The 15,270-nt window shown below is 48.5% G+C and overlaps 1 long non-coding RNA gene, 1 other non-coding gene and 1 pseudogene across 3 annotated transcripts; 2 read left to right on the forward strand and 1 right to left on the reverse strand.

Annotated features, from left to right (window-relative positions):
* The first annotated feature begins 936 nt into the window (after positions 1-936).
* Positions 937-8,556, forward strand: LOC139030630 (uncharacterized). Of its 2 annotated transcripts, none has more exons than XR_011483023.1 (3): positions 937-3,107; positions 4,311-4,409; positions 7,937-8,556. It is a non-coding gene; the product is annotated as an uncharacterized lncRNA (long non-coding RNA). The 2 variants fall into 2 exon arrangements; XR_011483022.1 differs by having other exon boundaries at positions 8,159-8,556.
* Positions 5,387-5,491, reverse strand: LOC139030744 (U6 spliceosomal RNA). Its single transcript, XR_011483146.1, has one exon. It is a non-coding gene; the product is annotated as a U6 spliceosomal RNA (small nuclear RNA).
* A 1,242-nt stretch (positions 8,557-9,798) lies between the features above and the next one.
* On the forward strand, positions 9,799-11,142 carry LOC139030631 (apolipoprotein L3 pseudogene; annotated as a pseudogene).
* Positions 11,143-15,270: the final 4,128 nt, after the last annotated feature.

Consider the following 15,270-nt stretch of genomic DNA (forward strand, 5'->3'; position numbering starts at 1 on the left):
TCCTTTCTCAGTGTTCTGCATGCATGTTACATATGTGCAGGCAGCAAGGAGGTGCAGTAGACACCAGGACATCCAGGAGCATTACTCCCCTGATACCAGTCTTCACTGGGATCCCACTCCCTGTTCCGCTTTCCTGCGGGGAATTTCACGCCTGCAGAGCCTCGGATGGGCCATCGCTGTGTCAGCACCATCACCTGGGTCCTCATCAGGTCCTCACTGAGGACCTGCCCCTCTGAGAGCAGGTGGTATAACCCCCATGGAGAACAGGAGGAAGCTGAGCCCAGGGACCAGGAGAGTGGCCACAGCCACCACCTGGGAAGGGCCATCCTGGGTGGGCCCTCCGGGTGCCTTGAGCCTCTTCCCTGGATCCATGTTGAGCTGATTGATCAGGAGGACACAGGGTGTCCTGTTTCAGGAAGAAGTGAAGCAAGCATGTGCTGTTTCTGTAACAAGCTCATCGTGGGCCCAGGGTGGTGGACCCACCTCCTTGGAGCCCAGGCCACGGGGCTGTCTGTCGCCACCTGCTGTCCTTTCCAACGTGGGGAGAGATGGGCCCAGGTCTGTCCCGCCACCCAGGACCTGAGTCCCTTCTGGCAGGGCCTGTTTTGGAGGTTTCTAGCTCCTTGCCTGGCCCCGAATATGGTGGTTTTAAGCTGCTGCTCCTAGTTCTCACAAACACCTTGAAGGTCACAGAGCTGCCTTCATACCAACCGGCACACAGCCTCCAGCTGGCTTGTTCCCGGGGCTTAGACCTCAGAGAACAGGCGTGTCTTGAGTCTTCAGAGGTCCACACTTAGAATAAACCAGTTTTCTCAGGAAGATGTGCTGCTGACACAGAATATTAACAACTGGTTACACTCAGATGCCTGTGGAGCTGGTCTGGACCCAGCCTCTCCAACAAAGACAATTGATGAGGAGCACCTTGTGTGACCTATGACCTGGTCACCTTGAAGCTTTCCCCAGGGAGTTCGGCTGGGGCTGATGGGAGAAAGGGGATTTTTTTCAGATACAAGGAATCAAGGTTTGTTGAAAAAAACGTGCCTCTGAATGCCAAGCTCAGTGCCAGGTGCCGGGGGACACTGCGGCCTGGAGAGGGGCAGGACACCAAGCGGAGAGTCGAAGGGCGTTGGCTTCCTGTGTTTGAAGAGCCCTCTGCTCAGGATGTGGGTGATGGGTGGTCCTGTGTGGGGAAGATGGCCCTGCTGGAAGAAGTGAAAAGGGCTCATTGCACAAGGTCCACATGTAATCCTGGTGTGGCAATATTAAGATAAAAAGGCAAACTCTACAGACATCAGTATAACAGCCTTTTCTAAATCAAGCTTGAACATCTGGGAGTTCATGGTTCACATACTGTTGAAGCCTGGCTTAGAGAATTTTGAACATTACTTTGCTAGCATGTGAGATGAGTGCAACTGTGCAGTAGTTTGAGCATTCTTTGGCATTGCCTTTCTGCCTGATTGGAATGAAAACTGACCTTTTCCGGTCCTGTGGCCACTCCTGAGTTTCAGTACTTTCAGTTTTTTCTCTCTGGTTTACATTTGGATCTTTTTGAATGATCGATTGCTTAGGATCTGTAGTTTCTTCTCCATTTTTGCCTTCTTTGTCCCCCTTCTACCCTCCCTCCCTTTCTAACTTTCACAGGGGAACTGGGGTTGTGCTGTGTCATCGAGAAGCTGCTGGTTTCATGTCCAGAAGGGGTCCACCCCTCATATTTTGGCCAGGCTGTGCCCAGGAGGGTGGAGGGTGCCCAGAGGTCCTGGACAGGAGGAGCAGCAGAGGACAGACAGGGCCCCTGATGATGTGGGTAGGGTTCTCAGACCTGGGGAAACTGAGCAAAGAGGAAACATGACCAGGAATGTGTGACTTTCAAGAGGAGCTGGAGAGGAACTGGAGGAAGCTGGCAGAGGGAGGCTAGGAGCTGGGCCTCCAGGGACAAGTAACCCGTCACATAGTGAGGCCAGTGGGGAAACACGTTTCATGGGGAGGGGCAGCCTGTGCCAAGTGAGGCGTCAGTCTCCTGCAGCAGGCCCTGTGGAGACAGAGAGTGTGAGGAAGACAGGAGCTGGGGCAGTCGGGAGGGTCTGGGTGCTGGGCTGGGGACTTTCTTAACGCCCCTTTCCCTTCCCAGGGAGCAAGGCTGCAGGCACCTGAGGGAGATGGTTGGGGAGAATCTGTCTGCCCATGAGGAGGGGAGGGATGCCTGACTGGCCATGCAGCTGGGCAGGGACAGGCTTCTCCGGGGTCCTCCCCTTTCCCACCAACAGCCTTTCCAGAAAGGGACCAATGAGAGGCTAACAGAGGAGGACGCCCTGGACAGAACCCAGCAGAGGAAGCACTGTCAGCATCTACATCCCTCTGAGGCCCCAGACAAGGGTCAGGACCAGGCCAGGAATGGGAGGGAAGGACAGAAGGATGAGTCCAGTGTTCAATGCATTTACAATTGTTTGTCGTCATCCAGGATCCAGCCCTTCTGCCAGAGCCCTCCTCTTTCTTTCTGACTTGACTCTGTTCTCATGTCTCATGATTTCAATAGGCTGACCTGGCTCCTGGGGTCCTGCAGCTTCGGGGCAGAGAAGGAGGCAGGGGGCCAGCCAGCTCTCCTCTCCCATCCTCTTGGAGGAGGGCGGGCCTTTGTGAGTTCTCTCCCATCTACATGACAATGCCACCAGCCTTCGCCACCAGGCTCACCCCCTAAACACAAGCTGATGGTCCCTCTTCCTGAGGGGGAGCTGTGGGCATCATGGAGGAATGGGTAGAAGGAAAGATTCTAGGAGTGGAGCTTAGGTAAGGGGATTTGGGGGAAGCTCTAAGAAGTGGGGTTGCTCTAGATTGGGTGCTGCAGAGAATGGGAGGCAGCACTACCATGGGGTCTCAGTAACTCCATCAATGGAGAGGGGAGACCAGAGCGAGGATAAAGCTGTAATGGGTAAAGAAGGAGCAGTCATGCTTTTCAGCCAAGGGAGGGGGCGAGGTGTGGGTGAGGGCGCAGTGATGGGTGTTTGCTGTCTCCTTCACTCCTGCCCTCAGGGTGACCCTGTGTGAGACTGGAGTTCTGTGAGAGCCTTTACATCCAACAGGAGAAGAGCATCGCCCTGTTGTGACACCAGGTCAGCCCCGGGATGTCAGGGGTTCTTTCTTTCTCAATCCTTTATAAACATTCGTGTAAATAAACAGAGAGGAATATATACCCATAGACTTCAAGATTCCTCTTATTATTAAATTCAGTTAACACAGAATATTCCCATCACATTCACTCTTCTTTGCACCATAGAAACAAAAGAAAGGTACCAGCTCAGGTGTGTCCAGCTCTTCGCAGCCTCATGGATGCAGCCCTCCCAGCTCCTCTGTTCATGGGTTTCCCAGCAAGAGTCCTGGAGTGGGCAACCATTTCTTTCTCCAGGGGATCCTCCCTGCCCAGGGATCGATCCCATATCTCTTTCATCCTGCATCCCCTGCATAACCACTAGCATTCTTTTTAACCTTTATGTCTCTCTTTTGGGCCACACTTTTCTAAAATCCTCTCATTTGAATTTTATTATGAACTCATGACCTTTCACAGACTCAGCCTGTCTCAATGAAACATATTCATAGCAATCATTATCTTTTTTTATTATTATTATTATATGTGGATGCCCCCCTATGACCACTTCTCCAATCATCTTCAAGAGCATCCTTGGCTTTGCAGGAGCAGAGATGCCAGTCTATGGAATTCACCTCCCCTGAAAGGGGTCTTCCTTCCTTTGAGGGGACGGAAGCCCAAGGGCGCACATGTGGGTAGGCAAGATGCTGCTGGACAATATCTGTTGAAGGTCACAGTTCACTCTCATTATTCTGGTTTAGCTCTGTTTTCATGCCTACTCTTCTAGAGAACTAGGTTTCACCAACACAAACATGTCTCCTACACTGACAGTTGTCACAGCAGGAGTCACACATTTCTTCTTGGCATTTAATTCAACTGCCTCCATCATCTTCAAAGGGGGTGGCACTAGAAACCTCCCCATTCTTGTGGGTTACTGACTACAATAAAGTGACTTCTGTTGTCTTAGAGTTAAAACAATCCAGTCCTAAGTGCATATGGTTAAAACAGATCAATTTGTACACAGGGTTCTGCTCATTCCTTCCCAAGGAAATGCTTCTTCTTTAGATAGTTAATTGATCTCTTTAAATGATTTTACTACATTGGGAGGTGGAATAGTGTGAGAATGTGTGCACAGGAGACAGGAACCTGGATTTGGATTCTGGCTCTTGACTAGCTGTGTGTCTTCAGTAAATTACTTAACCTCTCTGAGCATCAGTTTCCTTTCTTATAGGATCATTGTGAGAACTAAAAGGAAATGAATTCATACCAAGCAATTGGGAAGGTGCCTGGTGCAAAGTGGGAAGTCATCAACCACAATCACTAATAAGTAGTAGGTGTTGTATTTTGCTTGTTCTTGAGTTAAATTTGATAATATTTATTTACTTCTTATTAGGAAAAATAAGGATTTCATTTATTTTTAAACTTTCTATTGTACCTGTCCCCTTCTTCTCCTTATATTATTATTCCACTAATTGCATATCCTCTGTTAGGAAGCTTTGTATTGTAAGCACTTTATTTACATCTTTGTTTCCTATGCTCTCCACTGGACTGACTATTTCTTGATTCCCAACTTTGTAAACTGAGATATTAATCCTCCTCCTCCCTTCAGTGTTTCGGGTCCCAAGTTCTAGGCATGTATTTTGATTTTTAAATTAACAAGTACATTTATTTCACATATTTAAATACTCTTTCATTTTAAAAGATAAAGGTTATTTTATAATGACTATAAATAAAATAAAACTAAGATTTTGGAATCACTATATTATACATCTGTAAGTTATATCATATTATATATATTAATGTAACTTCAGTTTTAAAACAGTCTCCAAAGGACTCGGACATAGATATATTTACTTTAGATTTTTAAAAAAATCAAACAAAGGCATTTACATTTTTTGTGATAATTTAATACTTTTTTTTCATTTATTTTTATTAGTTGGGGGCTAATTACTTCACAATATTGTAGTGGCTTTTGCCATACATTGATATGAATCAGCCATGGATTTACATGTGTCCCCATCCTGAGCCCCCTCCCACCTCCCTCCCCATCCCATCCCTCTGGGTCATCCCAGTGTACCAGCCCTGAGCACTTGTCTCATGCATCCAACCTGGACTGGTGATCTGTTTCACGCTTGATAATGTACATGTTTCAATGCTATTCTCTCAGATCATCCCACCGCCGCCTTCTCCCACAGAGTCCAAAAGTCTGTTCTATACATCTGTGTCTCTTTTTCTGTCTTGCATATAGGGTTATCGTTATCATCTTTCTAAAGTCCATATATATGCGTTAGTATACTGTATTGGTATAAAAATATGGAACACTTCACGAATTTGCATGTCATCCTTGTGCAGGGGCCATGCTAATCTTCTCTGTATCGTTCCAATTTTGGTATACGCGCTGCCGAAGCGAGCATTTAATACATTTTTTAAGAGCTAACTTGTACCATATAGCTGCACATGCTTCTCAGCTGTTCCATTCAGTTCAGATTAGTCACTCAGTCGTGTCCGACTCTTTGCGACCCCATGAACTGCAGCACACCAGGAATTCCTGTCCATCACCAACTCCTTAAGCTACCCAAACTCATATCCATTGAGTTGGTGATGCCATCCAACCATCTCATCCTCTGTCATCCCCTTCTCCTCCTGTGCTTTAGTTTTTCCTGATGTTTCTAACTGGCTTCATTTTCACCCCTTGCACTGTTTCTCTTCAACATTTCCTCCATTTCTTTCCAACTGTGACTCATATGATACCGAGTCCCCTGTCCCCACAGACTCTGGACTTCTTATCCCATTCTCGACTGGTTTCTCTCTAGGTCTGCTGCACACCCAGCTGGGATCCTTGGATTCCCTTCCCACTGGGTTGATGTTCCTGATTCCTGGATCCCACGTCTATTGCTCTCGTGGGTATCCTTTACCTTCCTCCATAATTAAACAAACACGTAATCTATGTTTTTTCCTGCATCTCATTCTCAAGTAACCTTCTAAAAGTCTGGTGAAGAGTGAAGGCTGCTGTGAATATGGGATGGGATGTGGGGTTGGTGAGCTTGTCCCCTGCTCTCCCCTCGGCCTCCTCTCATCTTGCTCCCTCTCTGGGGCCCTGCCCAGCAGACCAGTCTTCTCTCCTGTGAACAGGCTCCCTGTTTCTCTCCCTCTCCTGCACTCCTCTTTATTCAGCCATCACTGCTCCATCCAGTGAGTCTTCAGATATTTGTTAAAGACTCTGGTCTCCTATTGCTCCCACGCTTGTCTTTATTAGCAGCAGAGGGAGGAGAGGCAGGCTATGGTTCTTGACCCAGTGAGTGGAGTGGAACCAGGGTACCAAGGGCAAGACGTCTGACCTTAGGTAAGTCAGGTAACACCTATGTGTCAGCTTCCTTATTTGTAAGTGAGGATACAATGGTACACATCTCAAAAGCTAATGGAAAAACACATGAGGTGCCATTGGTAAAGTTTCAGAGCCAATACCAAGGCAGAGCAATCACAAACACAAGTTGCTCTTATCAGTGAAAGTGAAAGTTGCCCAGTCATGTCTGACTCTTTGTGATCCCTTGAATTACATAGCACATGGAGTTCTCCAGTCCAGAATACTGGAGTGGGTAGCCGTTCCCTTCTCCAGGGGATCTTCCCAACCCAGGGATCGAACCCACGTCTCCTGAATTACAGGTGGATTCTTTACACACTGAGCCACAAGGGAAGCCCAAGTGAGGCTGTTTCCACTCGATTTTGAACCAGAGACCATTCGCGTGTTAGGTGAAGATGGTAACCACTACACTACAGAAACCACACACTCTTATCAGTAGATGGTACCATACCAATATATACCTTTACCATCATTTCAGTCAAGTCTCAGGAGGAGTAGTTGACAGATGCTCTTTTGCTTTCTTAAAAATCACAGCTAGACATCATCAACACTTGCTTTCCTTCCTCATCTCCCATGGCAAAACAATCACATGCAAAACCAAAATAAATTATTTAATGATAAAGATATGATCTTTTCTTTTTAAAGAAATACCATTGAGAATGGGTATATCTGAAAGGATAGACAACCTCATTTTTATAAGTATGAACATAAATTGCTACAGTTTGTTAGCATAGCATTGTGGCTCTATGTATGGAAATTTTTTAGGTGTTGATGCCTTCGGATCTTAATTCTACTTCTAGATATAGCTGAAGGATACAGTCTCAGATGTAGGTGAAGTTTCATACAAGGAGAATATTCTTTGCACTATTATTTACATAAAGGATTAGAAACTACATCAAGTCCAATAATCAGGAGGGGAAAACAAGGAGGACAGAACACCTGCAGGTGTTCTCAGCCACTCAGAGCAGGGAGACAGGAATTGGGGCAGGGCTGGTGGGACTCCAGGCCCTTGTGGGAAAAAAGGCTCTTGCACAAGCAAGGAGGACCTGGACTCTGGGAGTTGTATCACCAGGAACTTTATCAAGGAGAGACTTGAGCACAGGGAGCTCATCATTTTGAAACGAAAAGAGTCATTTACCAATTAACATATATCCACAAATAAATATTTTTGTATATTATAGGCAGTAGAGCATAGTCACCACAAATGTGTGATTTGCATCAGTAAGACTCGGGTTCCAGTCCAGACTCTGGCACCAGCGTGAAAACTTGGACTGAGCTAAGTTTACATGACTTTCAGGAGCTAGCATGTCAAAGACACTGGATCAATATTATCATTAATATTAGTCATTACCAATTTGAAAACACAGGTGTCCCAACCTCACATCATTTCTAGAGTATCACCTCCTATCTGTTCCTCTAGTCTCTGGTTTGATTGTTCCTATAACGTCACAGATGGCTGTCTCCTGTCTGAGTATCTTCTCCTTTTGCCCCAACAGGAGAGCAGGACTCTGACTTGGCTTGGAAGGAGCTGTAGGAGGTGAATGACTTTGCTGAACTGTCATCCAGCAGAGCGCAGGAGACAGAGACCCACACTGGGCTAAGTCCCTGGAGGACCTGGTGGCTGTTCAAGGGGAACCCGCCAGAGAACTTGGCCCTCACTGCTCCCTGAAGCCACTGCGCCCTCACAGTGGAGCTCACAGTCTATTTCTCTTCCCCAGGGGTGAGGTCACACCTCCTTCCAGCCTGAAGCAGACAAGGAGCTGAAGGGAGGTCTCTGAGAGCCCCTGCTCCCAACATGAGCTCAGAAAACTTCGGACACTGCTCAGGTAGTCAGCTGCCTCTTCTCTGGAAGGTTGCTACTGGTGCCCCAGAATTGAGGGTGGTGTTTCCAGGCTGAGTTAAACTCCAGAGGAATCAAGAACCATGAAGAGGATGGATAAGCATCCTTGAGCTTCCAAGAGAGACCAGGAGATTCCCCTCATCCCAGGGTCCCCCCACAGACTCCTTTCCGGCCCTCTCCTCATGATCCATGAGCAAGGTGCTGACTTTCTGCCTCTCCCAGCACCCAGCAAGTGACTCAGAACAGAGGCCAGGAGAGCACACGTGGAGCATGGAGAGCAGAGGTGAGCTGGAGAGTCCAAAGGAAACCAGGGCACATCTCCTGCTTCCCTGTCAACTGGGGTAGTGGGTGGACCCAGAGACCTTCTACTGAGAAGGTCAAGGGCACAATGCTTAGAAGACAGCAGATGGCAGACCAAATGATTATAAGCTGCCTTCTAGCTCTGACTTTGGAGTTTAAAAAATTCTAAGTCATAGAGACAGCCAATCTGCAAAGCGTAAGGGCACAGTGCCCAGGACTGCCCTTACTTTGACTTCAATGGCAAATTTAGGGGATCCCCAAAACAACTCTCAGGTTCAAGAATTCCCTATAAAATGGACAGGACTCACTGAAAGCTTCATGATCCCAGCTACAGTTTACTACAGGGAAGGAGAAAATTGCCCACCAGTCAGAGGGCAGAGTCTGGGCAGATTTCACAGACGAAGCTTCCATTGTCCTCAGGACACGTTACTGACCTGGATTCGGTGTGTGACAAGATGCATGCAGTACTGCCCGTTAGGGACACTCACCTTGCTTAAAAGCCAGATTACCCTGACCTGTCATCTCCAGCCCCTCCTGGAGGTCAGACTTGTGCCCTAGGGTCCAGCTCTCCCAGATGACAGAACTGATACCATGAGACCCAGAGACCTTGGGTCAGTCATCACCTTGTCAGGCTGACCAGTGGCCAAAGGCCCAGGCAGGCAAGGACACGCCTATCAGCCGGAATTCTAGGGGCTCAGGGCCCACTTCCCAGTAGCCAAGGGCAAAGAGCAGGGAGACTTCTCACTACACAGCGAGGCCCTCGAATGAAGGTTTTCTCCTCCAGTGCTGCGTGTCTTTGTGTATCTGTGGAGTTCCAACTGCAAAAACTCTTTCAAAGTGATGGTGTTGACCCACCTGTGAGACGTCTTCACCACATACCTTTTCTCTGGCTGAGCCATATGGCCTGTGGGATCCGCATTCCCCAACCAGGGATTGAGTCAAGGCCGGCAGTGCGAGTGCAGAGTTGTAACCTCTGGACCACCTGGGAATTCTCTCAAATACCTCTCTTAAGTTGCCAGTGTCCTAAGGTGACTTTTGTTTACCTATTCCAAGTTTAGCTGTGTCAAGATGGAGCATCTATAAAGTATGAAGTTTTAAGGTTGAAAGAGAAAAGTTTATATTTATAAAATTCTTCTCTAATTGATAGTAACATATCTGTATTTATGCAGAATAGATATTATGGAGCCAATTTTACAGACAAGCAAACTGCCTTTCTAATCCCTTGACCTTCATTATTACAGGAAAGATGCCAAGGAACTACACAAATATCTGAAGGAATTGAACAGAGCCTTGGTTGAAGAGGACCAGGAAAGACTCACCAAAGAGCAGCTGGACAGGAGGAGGTTTCTGATTAAGTTTCCTCGGGTGAAACGGCAGCTGGAGGAGTTCATAGGCAAGTTCCACGAGCTCGCAGACAAGGTTGACAAGGTGCATAAGGGATGTACCATCTCCAACGTGGTGGGCTACAGCACTGGTGCTGTGTCTAGTATTCTGACTATTGTTGGCCTGGCTCTGGCACCCGTGACAGCGGGGGCCAGTGTGGTGCTCTTGGCCACTGGGATAGGGCTGGGAGCAGCAGCGGCTGTGACCGGTGTGTCCACCACTATCATCGAACATGTGAAGAGGTCATCAGCAGAAACCGAAGCCAGTCACATGATGTCAAGTGTCGTCAAGAAATGGAAGGTTCTCCTAGAGGTACTCAAGAGCAACCCCCACATTGTTGACACAACAGAGAAAGTCACTGAAGCTGTGCAATGCATTGAAATGAACATCCATGCCATGGAGACAGGCAATGCCAACCCTGAGTCTGCACCCAATGCACACATCTACATGAGCCCTGGGAGGATCTCAGTCCCAGCCATTCAGCACATAGAGGGAGGTTTCAAAGCCACAGCTTTAGCAATAACCAAAGGAGCCCGGATTGCAGGCTTGGCCACTGCAGGGATCTTCCTCCTGGTGGATGTGGGCTTGCTGGTGAAGGAGTCAAAGCACTTGCACGATGGTGCCAAGACAGTAGCAGCTGAAAGCCTGAGGCAGCAGGCATGGGAGTTGGAGAGGAAGTTGGAGGAGCTCACCCAGATCTATGAGAGTCTGCAGGATGACCTGATTTAGCCATCCCCAGAGCAGTGTGGGGTCCAGGGACACGTGAGGGGCTAATGTGCAGAGGTACCTTGTTAGAGGGAAAGAGAGGGAGATCACATTAATGAAGCTGGGTGTTAGGAATTTGGCATTTCTGTGGTTGAGCACAGCAGTGCAGGGATGGATGTAGGTGATGGATGAGGAGAGGGAAGGAAGGGGCCTGGAGCCTGGATTGAGGGAGGAGGGGGCACCAGAGAATGAGAGGCGGGGAGAAGCGACTTTTTTTTCGTACTAAGAACTTTTTACTTTGTGTTGGAGTATAGCTGATTAACAATGTTGTAATAGTTTCTGGTGAACTGCAAAGTGACTCAGCCACACACACACATGCATCCATTTTCCCCCAAACTCCCCTCCCATCAGAAACCACTTATTTTGGACTAAAGATGACCCTGGAGGCAGACTAAAGGAAGAGTCAGGTGAATTAGCAATGAGAGGCCTGGTATACAAATGGGGTGAAAATGGGATAAAGTCAGAGAGTTAGGATTGTTGGGATCCAGAAGGAGCAGGGGCTCCTCTATCGCCCTCCCCAGGCTGTGATGTCCCAGCAAGAAGCGTCTTCCCCTGCTGGTGATCTCTAGGCCTCTCCTCCACATCAACTCACCTGTGGCCCTAGCTGATGTATCTTACTAAGGCAGTGACTTCTTTTGTTTGTTTGTTTTATTGAAGGATAATTGATTTACAATATTCTGTTAATTTCAGGTATACAGCAAAGTGATTCAATCATACAGGTATCTATGTATTTATCTGGGCTTCCCAGGTGGTAAAGAATGTGTCTGCTAAGCAGGAGACACAGGTTTGATTCCTGGGTAGGGAAGATTCCCTGGAGGAGGAAATGACACCCCAGTCCAACATTCTTGTCTCGGAAATCCCATAGACAGTGGAGCCTGGCATGCTACAGTCCATGGAGTTGCAGAGAGTCAGATATGACAGAACATCTGAGCATGTGTATATCTATATTCTATTTTATTCATTTCCATTATAGTTTATTACAAGATATGGAATACTGTTCCCATGCTACTACAGTAGGCAGGCCCTTGTTTATCTGGTGTGAATCTGTTAATCCCATCTCCTAATTTATCTATCCCCCCAAAGCTTTGGTAAAAATTTCCTTTTCTGTGTCTATGAGTCTGTCTATTCATTTGTTCACTTGTATTATTTTCTGGATTCTACATATAAGTTAATATCACATATTTGTTTTTGTCTGACTTACTTCACTCAGAATAGTAATCTCTAGATCCATACATATTGTTGCAGATAATATTATTTCATTATTCTTTATGGCTGAGTAGTATTCCATGGTATGTCTACACATACCACATTTGCTTTATTCATTAATCTGTCAACAGACATTTAGGTTAATATAATGTCTTGGCTGTTATGAATAGTACTGCTATGAACATCAGGGTACATGTATCTTTTCAAATTAGAGCTTTAATTTTTTCTAGATATATACCCAGAAGTGGGATTGCTAAATCATACGGTAGCTCTATTTTCAGTTGTTTAAGAAAACTCCATGTAGTCTTCTATGGCGGCTGCACCAATTTACGTTCCCACCAACAGCGGAGGAGGGCTCCTTTTCCCCACAGCCTCAGAGCATTGTAGACATAGATGACGGCCCCTCTGATGCTGTAGGGGGGATAACTTACTGTAGTGTGACTTGCATTTCTCTAATGATTAGTGATGTTGGGAATGTTCCATGTCCCTGTGGCCATCCGCGCGTCTGCATGGAGCATTGTCTGTGTGGATCCTCAGGCAGTGACTCTGCTGACAAGGATGGTGCTGGCGCTGGTGACAGCAGTGGAGCTGACAGCACAGTGGGGGATCAGGTGACATGTCGCCAGGTGCTCTTGGGTCCAGAGTGACTGAGAGACCAGGGACATCTCCATGAAAGTCCAAGTGTGGAGTAGGACCAGAGGTTGATTTAAAAAAGAAAGAAAGAAAGAAGGATGAAACAAGGAGGCAGAAACAGGCCAAGGAACTTTGCGGTGTGTGAGGAGATGAAACAGGCTGGGGCCAACAGACACGACTCTCTACCCTCGCTGTCTTCTTCAGCTGGGAGTGAGGCTGGAGAAGATATTTCAGGTTGCTCTGGTTCTCTCCACCTTGTGTTCTCTAGAATCTGGTTCAGTAAATATGAGCTGATTCACTGAGGCTTCCTTGCGTTGACTGATGGGTTCACCTGGGCTCCAGATGCCTGACCTCCTTCCCCGTGAGCCTGTCTCCCAGGATCTCAGGGAGCATGCCCTCCATGGCTCCTCCTGCCTGCCCGCTGGGCTCCCATCCAATCATTTCCCTCAGACCCTGGAGCCCCGCAGGCCCCGTGGGATGCCCAGGGGAGCCCGTGTCATCTGACTTGGGCTGAGGACGGGGATAATCCTCCTCCAGACCTGGGGACCAGGGTGGACACCCAAGGGTGACTGAGAGCAGAGGGCTTGTGTGCAGGTGTGGGAGAGGGTCAGCCGTAAGCAGAGGGGCAGAGGGAGACAGCACACACCTCACCCAGGCTGCCTTCATGTTTCACCACGACTCCTGCAGGAGCTTCCCCTCTCCTCTTGGCCAGAGCCTGGACCCCAAAGGGTGAAGGTTGAGCTTTGGGACCTTGCTCTTTCTTATCATAAAAGAGAATAATTTGTTTGCTGGAGGTTCACAGGAATATCATGACCTGACATCAAGAAGAAAGGCTCTGACACCAAGAAGGTTGCAACAACTAACCAGGCCCCTCGCTTACCTTTCTCATGAAAGGGCTTTGCTGAGAGTTTCAGGGAGTTTGGGATTTTTAAGGCATGAGTCACCTGTCTCTTTGCATGGCCCTGCAATGAACCTTCTTCGGTTCCAAACTCCAACATTTTGGTATTGTTTGGCCTCACTGTGTGTTGGAAACATGGACTTCCATTCAATAAAACAGGCAGTCCAAAGTATTCTGCTCTGTTGGGCTCCTTTCTCAGTGTTTTGCATGCATCTTATATATGTGCAGGCAGCAAGGAGGTGCAGTAGACACCAGGACCTCCAGCAGCATTACTCCCCTGATACCAGTCTTCACTGGGATTCCACTCCCTATTCCTTTTTCCTGTGGAGAAATACATGCCTGCAGAACCTGGGCTGGGCCATTGCTGTGTCAGCACCGTCACCTGAGTCCTCATCAGATCCTCACTGCTCCTCTGAGACCAGGTGGTATCACCCCCATGGAGAACAGGAGGAAGCTGGGCCCAGGGTCCAGGAGAGTGGCCACAGCCCCCGCCTGGGAAGGGCCATCCTGGGTGTGGCCTCTGGGTGCCTTGAGCCTCCTCCCTGATCCATGTTGAGCTGATTGGTCAGGAGGATGCAGGGTGTCCTGTTTCAGGAGGAAGTGAAGCAAGCATGTTGTTTCTGTAACACAACTCTTCGTGGGCCCAGGGTGATGGACCCACCTGCCTTGAGCCCAGGCCATGGGGCTGCCTGTTGCCACCTGCTGTCCTTTCCAATGTGGGGAGAGATGAGCACAGGTCTGTCCGCCACCCAGGGCCTGCGTCCCTTCTGGCAGGGCCTGTATTGGAGGTTTCTAGCTCCTCGCTTGGCCCTGAGTTTGGTGGTTTTAAGCTGCTGCTCCTAGTTCTCACAGACGCCTGGAAGTTCACAGAGCTGCCTTCATACCAACCGGCACACAGCCTCCAGCTGGCTTGTTCCCGGGGCTTAGACCTCAGAGAACAGGTGTGTCTTGAGTCTGCAGAGGTCCACACTTAGAATAAACCAGTGTTCTCAGGAAGATGTGCTGCTGACACTGAATGTCTAGCACCCGGTTATCCTCAGATGCCTGAGGAACTGGTCTGGACCCAGCCTCTCCGACAAGGACAATTGGTGAGGAGCACCTTGCACTGACCAGTGAGGCTCTCAAGCCACCTGTGCGGTTGCCCATCGCCCTGCACATGACCCCACACTGCTCAGCCACCCTGCTTAGCTCCTCTGCTTCTGAAGGACGTTGAAGCCAGTCTTGACTTCAAAGTACCTTTTTCAAAAGAAACCTTTTGGGACTTCCCTGGTGGTCCAGTGGTAAAGAATCTGCCTGCCAATGCAGGGGACACAGGTTTGATCCCTGGTCCGGGAAGATCCTACATGCTTCAGAGCAACTAAGCCCGTGCACCACAACTTCAGAGCCCGCACCCTAGACCCGTGCTCTGCAAAAAGAGAAGCCACTGCGATGAGAAGCTCATGTACTCAACGAAGAGTAGCACACTCGCTGCAACTAGAGAAAGCACCCCCTGCCCCCTCAGCAATGAAGACCCAGGGCAGTCAAATAAACAAATAAGGACACTGTTTCCCTAGTGAATGCCTAATGTTTCCCTAAGGCAATGCCTCCTAAGCCCCACTATCTACTGCCACCTTTGTTAGAAATGCACGTGGGCAGAGACTCCAGCAGGTAAGGTCCCTACAGGGCCGAGGTTCTCTATTTCTCTGTGGCTTTCACTCGTTACCTGTCTCGTGCTAACCCCCACCTGCCCCCTCCTGCGTCCCCTCAGCCCCACTCTCCCTGCACCAGGAGGAGGCTGCCCACAGAGCAGCAGGGCCAACCCCGGC

Source organism: Odocoileus virginianus, chromosome 23 (genome assembly GCF_023699985.2).
Source record: "Odocoileus virginianus isolate 20LAN1187 ecotype Illinois chromosome 23, Ovbor_1.2, whole genome shotgun sequence".
Classification (NCBI taxonomy): domain Eukaryota; kingdom Metazoa; phylum Chordata; class Mammalia; order Artiodactyla; family Cervidae; genus Odocoileus; species Odocoileus virginianus.